The sequence below is a fragment of the Vulpes vulpes genome, chromosome 13 (genome assembly GCF_048418805.1).
Source record: "Vulpes vulpes isolate BD-2025 chromosome 13, VulVul3, whole genome shotgun sequence".
Taxonomy (NCBI): domain Eukaryota; kingdom Metazoa; phylum Chordata; class Mammalia; order Carnivora; family Canidae; genus Vulpes; species Vulpes vulpes.
Window position 1 is genome coordinate 146,225,657 of NC_132792.1, and position 7,490 is coordinate 146,233,146.

At 41.9% G+C, this 7,490-nt stretch overlaps 1 non-coding gene across 1 annotated transcript; it reads right to left on the minus strand.

Moving 5' to 3' along the window:
- Window positions 1-6,819: 6,819 nt before the first annotated feature.
- Window positions 6,820-6,936, minus strand: LOC112921877 (U5 spliceosomal RNA). Its single transcript, XR_003235322.1, has one exon. It is a non-coding gene; the product is annotated as a U5 spliceosomal RNA (small nuclear RNA).
- Between the last annotated feature and the right edge of the window lie 554 nt (window positions 6,937-7,490).

A 7,490-nucleotide genomic window follows, 5' to 3' on the forward strand; every position in this document is an offset into this window, starting at 1 on the left:
TAGCCTGCTGAGACCCAAGTCATAGGCCTCAGAAAAACACATATGCTATGCTCTTTCCCCAGCTTTTCCGTATCTCTTGGGTTTATCAGGCAATGCTGAGGCTAGATTTACAGGAAGCAAATGTTATTACAATTTTCCAAAACATTTTTTTTTCTTTTTTCCATATGATTTCTTTATTCCACGAGATATTTTGATATCCAGCTATGATTCCCAGTTTGGGAATCTTCCTTTCTCAAATGAAAAGTTTAATGGTACCAAATATTTAAAAGTAAATTCTTCCTTCTTTTCCCTAAACCTTTAGTTTGCTGTCATTAAGACAAGATCTGACAAGTAGGTTGCTGGAAGATTTGTGTACTCGCTCACTGAATGCTGTGTGAGCGACAACATTAAGTTTGGGAAGGAGAAAAGGATAGCTGAAATTTCTTAAGTTATTTGCAGAGGTTTCTTAAACTGTCAGCAATACGATTCTTATTAATACTGTTTGTGTTAATAATTATTAGGGTGACCAGATGTCTCCATTTCCCCATGATAGTTCTGGCTAATTCCTGTGGTCCTAGTATAATAATTAATAGCATCCACCTCCTCTTTCAAAAGTGTTCTGTCTTGGACACCTAGATTATACAGTCATTCTATTAATCATGTAAGTATTGTCAACATCATGATAGTAGGGCCACGTAACAACTGTTTATTGAACTGTATATTAACTATATATTAAAGGATGACAGTTTTCTGTCAAAATTTTAAGTGTATATATCTTTCACCCTAGAAAATTCTTTTCTTTTTTTTTTTTAAGATTTTATTTATTTATCCATGGGAGACACACAGAGAGAGGCAGGGACACAAGCAGAGGGAGAAGCAGGCTCCCCACGGGGAGCCGATGCAGGACTCAGTCCCCAGGGCCTGTGATCACAATCTGAGCCAAGGCAGATGCTCAACCACTGAGCCACCCAGGCATCCCTAGAAAGTTCCTTTCTATGAATCTATTTTTTTTTTAAAGATTTTATTCATGTATTCATGAGAGACACAGAGAAAGAGGCAGAGACATAGGCAGAGGGAGAAGCAGGCTCCCTGTGGGGGTCTGATGTGGGACTCGATCCCAGGACCTGTGCCAAAGGCAGACGCTCAACCACTGAGCCACCCAGGTGCCCCCTCTATGAATCTATTCTATAGAAATTCTTAGTTATGAGCAGATTTTTAGACACATGTATACAATGTATATACACATATATGCACTTAAGTATGAGAGAATGCTTAATGAAAGGTTTAAAAAGTCTAAATATTTACCAATAGTCTAGTTAGGTACAATGCAGTCCTATTAGCTATTATAAAAGAAGGTGGTGGATCTATATATGTTGATGATTTGGTGAAATGTTCAAGACATATTTTTATTTATTTATTTATTTGAGACAGAGTTCATGCAAGCAGGATTGGGGCAGAAGGAGAGGAGAGACACAATCTCAAGCAGGCTCCACACCGAGCACAGAGCCTGACAAGGGACTCAATCTCATGACCCTGATATCATGACCTGAGCCAAAAGTAAAAGCTGGACACCCAAGCTACTGAGCCAACCAGGCACCACCAAGATATATATATATATATATATATATATATATATATATATATATTTTAAAGATTTGTTTATTTTATTTATGATAGACACAGAGAGAGAGAGAGAGAGAGAAGCAGAGACACAGGCAGAGGGAGAAGCAGGCTCCATGCCGGGAGCCAGACATGGGACTCGATCCCGGGACTCCAGGATAGCGCCCTGGGCCAAAGGCAGGCGCCAAACCGCTGAGCCACTCAGGGATCCCCACCAAGATATATTTTTAAATAAAAAAGCAAGTTGTGGGAACATGGACACGTACAGCTTGCCATGGCCAGTTCAGAGAAGCCTCTAGATTCTCCCATAACCTCCTCCAGTTCCCACCCCACAAACCATGGCAAATCAACATCAACTCAAATGCTAATGGTTGACTCTGCAAAAGAAGCTTCTCTCCCAGCCTTCACATCCAACTGGATGGCCCCATCCTAAGCCTCTCTAACGTAGAAATTCTGGAGATGCCATTATCTACAATATAATCCCGTTGTTGTAATACATATACTCACAAAGCTATTGACTGTGATTAGTTCTGATGACTGACCGTTCTGTCTGTCTGTACTTTTAAACCATAAGCATATATTGCTTATAATTTAAAAGATTAGTTTTAAAGGGAAAGATATTTAGTCAGTTTGCCATATAAGAGTATATACTTTAGGTTTATCTAGAGCATCTGGAAACCCTTTATTTAGAGAGAAAGAAAGGGAGACAGACCTCTGGCATTTTTCCTGTAAATATACTTTGGAGTGGATGTGGCATATTCTGTAGTTATCTCCCAATTATCAGGTAATTGAGGAAATAAAGTCAAAATGTAGCTTTTCGTTTCCAACTTTTTCTCAATCATTTTAACTGAATCAGTTAAACAGAAACATTAGTTGCTTCCTCCGAATGTCTTTGGGAATAGATTATAAAATATAAACCAACTACTTAAAAAGGATGGACTTTCACTTTTTCTTTTTCTTTCTTTCTTTTTTTCTATTTATATTTCTCTGATCCATCTTCTAGGACACGTGTGAATCCAAAAGGCTCACAGCAGAGAAAGGAAGAATTGAAGGAGCTTAACTGTGTGAAATGAACAGATCAGATTGTACCCTTTCAATTTGCAAGGGTTACAGAATGTTTCTGCTTACCTTTAATTTTAGATTTAAACAAGAAACAAAGGAAAAAGACACTGCTATAAAAATCTAGGGTTGGAACTGTCTTTCATCGATGAACAGGTTCTAATCTTTTTCAGCTCTCTGTCCTCTGCTGGACCTCACATATCCACTTGGTTGACTAACTATCCTTGGAGTGAAGACTTTCCTCCAGACCCTTTCCTGCCTTTCAGCCTCCTTCCCACCCCCGACCCCCCATTCCCACCTCTATCTGTCTCCTGGCATGAGGACTAAGCACGTCCTCATCTCTGTCCTTCAATACCCCTCTTAAGGGCCAAACATCTATTTTATTTCCACCTGTTTCATCATTTGCCCCAATCCCCACTGCCATTCCCCAACTAGACTGTCACTTCTTTGGGAACACAGACTGAGCCATATTCATATTTGAATCATCAGTGCCTGGCACAGTACTTGGCACATAGTAGGTAGTTACAAATACTTGTTTAATAAATGAAACCTTAACAGAAAAACAAAACAAGATCCTCACCTCTCCTCCACAGAAAGCAGCCACAGAAAACCCTTCAAACCATTGAAAGGCCGCCCCAGGGAAGGAATTCTCTTGGGCAGAGACAGCTTTGTTTTGAATCAGCCCACTGGCTAGAGTTCAGAAGCTTGTCTGCATTTCTTCCTCCAGTGGGTATTGGTTTGAAGTGCTTTTTGTAACTGCCACATTCTGCAGTTGCCCTAACCTTTTTTTCTGGGATATCGGAGTTCAAAACTTGGAACTAATGGGGTGAGACAACATGCATTCTGCATACACTGACTGTTATTGGAGGGGGGGGCGCTTCACTGTGCACAACACTCTGTAAGAGCTGGCTCAGGAGACGCATGACTCGTGTCATTTTCCCTGTAACCAGGGGTGACCTAGAGCACTTCAGGCCAGGAGGAAATTAGTTTCTTGCACTCTAGCCCTGTAGTTCCGACTGTAGATGAGTCTGGGCACCATCTCGGCATCCATCAACATGACCAAATTAGCTCCTGCTCTCTGATGGTAATGGCGATGGCGCCTGGCTACAGGAAACCTTCCTGCTTGGCTAAAAGAGGTTGTGACCTCCTTGCACATGGGTTTAATGGAAGCGTGAAAATCTGCATTTAACTGAAGCTTTAGTATCACCAATTAGAGATGCAAGAACATTAACTGGACAAACCCAGTGACTCTTTTAAAACCCAGTGACTATGAAGCCATTAGCTATTGAAATGCGGTGAATTAGTTTAATGTGTTCACTGTTACTAACATCTCACTGAGATCTACCTGGAAAGTAGGCACTTGGTAGAGGGTGGGGAATAGGAGAATACAGCAGGTGTGAGAGAGAGAGAGAGAGAGAGAGAGAGGAGAGAAGTGGTTCAGGAGCACAGACATGGGTTACTAAAAACCACATACCTGACACCGTAGAGGGGACCAGCGGGGACCCAGAGGCTGTCCTGAACATTTGGAGAATGGGGTGAGTGTAAGAGAAAGTTTAGAATTCTGAAGAAAGACTAAGAAGATCCCTATATGCTGTGCGGGAAATAGTTCCTTATTGTATTTGTAATCTCCTCATTTGTAAAATGAAGAATAGTATGTTGATCTAAGGTAGAACCTGCAGGCACTACTAGTACTGATATATATGGGCTGGTGGATGAAATTGTGAGGGCCCAGTGATTTGTAACATAACATTTTTTATTTTAATTTTCAGAAGCCATATAGATGCAGGAAACTTGGAACATTAAAAAAAAAAAAAAAAAGCACAAAGGACCCAACAAACAAACCAATAAAAACAAGTAATTCCTGGGCACCTGGGTGGCTCAGTCGGTTAAGCATCCAACTCCTGGTTTGGGCTCGGGTCATAATCTCAGGGCGGTGGGATGGAGCCTTGTGTCATGCCTCTCTCAGCGAGGAGCCTACTTCAGATTTTCTCTCTCCCTTTCCATCTCCTCCCCCTCCTCAAAATAAAGAAAATAAAAATCTTTTTTAAAAAACCCAGTAATTCTATGTCCTAAAAAGAACAACCTTACCATTTTTGGCTCATATGCTTCTGGTCTTTTGTTTCTGCACATATTCACACATGCAGATCTTTTTTAGAATGTAAGCTATACCTTATTGCACATACTGTTCTACAGTCTGGGCCTGGTGTTTCTTGAAACATGTCAGTGTGGTGGCTGTGAACAATTTTTCTTTATCTTTCTGTTCTTCTGTACGCGTCCCTCCCACCCACCTCCCTGCCCTGTTGCAGGGAGGGTGACCTCAGACCCTGTTTGCTATAGACAGACCCTGCTTGCCCAGGGCCCACTCTGTTCCCAGACAAGGCACAAGGGCTCAGCTGAAAAAGATGCCAAGGCTCTGCTGATTTGTACATTACTTTGCATATATTTTCTTTCTAAGTGGAAGAGGCTTTTAAGTAAGCATGTAAGATAAAACAAAGTGGATTGATTAATGTAATCTACAGCCTAACCTTCAGGGCCTCCCGTTTGTGGAACTAAACCGTGTAATCACAGCCTGGGGTAAGAAAGCCGAGTCTGCACACACAGGAAAACGCTGAGATCTGCCAAAGGAGACCTGCATTCATAGTATATAGGGAGGTCCCTGCCCTACTGTTCTCCTGTCTCCTATGCTTTACCCTCTTGACACGGGCCATGGGGCATAATGTTGAGCGTGTTTCTCAGTTGGGCCCCCCCTTCCTCCAAACACTGCCTTAATTTAGTCCTCCTATCTCATGTGGACTCCTGCAAAAGGCTCATACCTTGCCTTCCTGCCCCTAATCGTGCCCCTTTCTACTCCATCCTTACCCCGATAACATGAATATCTCTGTCTGTTCCTGTTACCAATCACCGTGCGACGAGCCATCCCAAAACGTAATGTTGTAAGACAATGACCGTTTTATTATGCTCGAGGATTCTGTGGGTCAGGAATTGAGGCAGACCATAGCAGGATTGGTTTTCCTCTGCCCAGTGATAGCTACAGCAGGCATGACTGTGTGGCTAAGACTGGGGTTGGAAGACGTACTCCTATGATACGTCTTTACTCTCATGTCTGCTGCCTGGGCTGCAATGCTGAATGACAGGTTCAGCTAGGACCCCTGACCAGGGAACCCCTGTGTGGCCTTCTCGGTATCACAGCTCGGGGGAGTCAGATTCCCTTCATGGTGGCTCAGTGTTTCAAGTGCTAATGTCTCTTGGGACCAAGATGGAAGCCTCATGGCCCTTCATGACCTAGCCACAGAAGTCACATAGCTGCTTTTCCACTATTATTCCATTGGTCCAAGGGATCAGAGCCTGCCTCTCAACTCAAGGGAAGGGAACATGAATTCCATCTCTAGATGAGAGCAATATCAAACATTTTGTGGCTATGTTTTGTTTTGTTTTGTTTTGTTTTGTTTTTTATAGAGCAAGGTACACCAACTCCTAGTACCAGCTTATAGAAAGAACCAATTTTTAAAAAAAGATTTTATTTTTTTATTCACGAGACAACACACACACACACACACACACACACACACACACAGAAGCAGAGACACAGGCAGAGGGAGAAGCAGGCTCCATGCAGGGAGCTCAACGTGGGACTCGATCCTGGGATCATGTCCTGAGCTGAAGGCAGAGGCTTAATCGCTGAACCACCCAAGCATACCAGAAAGAACGAAGTATTAGTATTAGTATTATTTTTAAAGATTTTATTTACTTATTCATGAGAGACACAGAGAGAGAGAGAGAGGCAGAGACATAGGCAGAGGGAGAAGCAGGCTCCATGCAGGGAGCCCCATGTGGGACTCAATCCTGGGTCTCCAGAATCACGCCCTGGGCCAAAGGCAGGCGCTCAACCACTGAGCCACCCAGTCTTCCCAAGAACAAATTATTTAAAAAGACTTTCACTTCAGTAACTAACCAAAGTGAAAATAACGAAGTACAGAACTTAGCACTAAGCACATTAATTGTGAGTAGAAACCATAACACTTAAAACACACAAAGCTAAAAATGTTCCTATTGCAGTTAGCTCACTAGTTTTCCTTAGTCATCTTGTGATGATAGGCCACCTACTGCCTTAACGGAAGACAGAGATGGACTTCCAAACATCTTTCTTTATACTTTACAGATAGTCCTGTTTAAAACATGGCCTCAAAAAATTGAGTTAAGATTCAGAAGTGTTCCTCTCCACAAAAATCTTTAGTAAAAGGTGAAAGATTTATACGATCTGAAGAGAAACCAGAGTATGTGTGGCTATGTTTTTATATCATCTATCATCTATCTATCTATCTATCTATCTATCTATCTATCTATCTATCATCTATCTATCTATCTTCTAGATTTATATAAACATAAAAGATAACTTAAAAAGATACACACCAGGGGCACTTGGGAGGCTCAGTTGGTTAAGTATGTGACTCTTGATTTCAGCTCAGGTCATGATCTCAGTGTCATGACATTGAGCCCCAAGACCGGCTCTGTGCTGAGTCTGCTTCAGACTTCTTCTTTCTCTCTTCCCTCTCCCTCCCCTTCTACTTCCCTTGCCTGTGCTTGCTGGTGCCTGCACACACTCTTTCTGTCTAAAATAAATAAATAAAATCTTTAAAAAAAAAGATACACACCAAATTGTTACAGACAAGAGGAGGGAAGGAGACTTCTCTACACTTCCAAAGGAGGAAAAAGCTAGTGGGATTACAGGTTTTTATTTTGTACAGAAAGTTGCTTCTCCTATCCTCTCAAGCCTGCAAAGGCTAGGAATACTATGGTAGGTCCTAAGCTGGCACATTCTAAAAGGAAGTGCT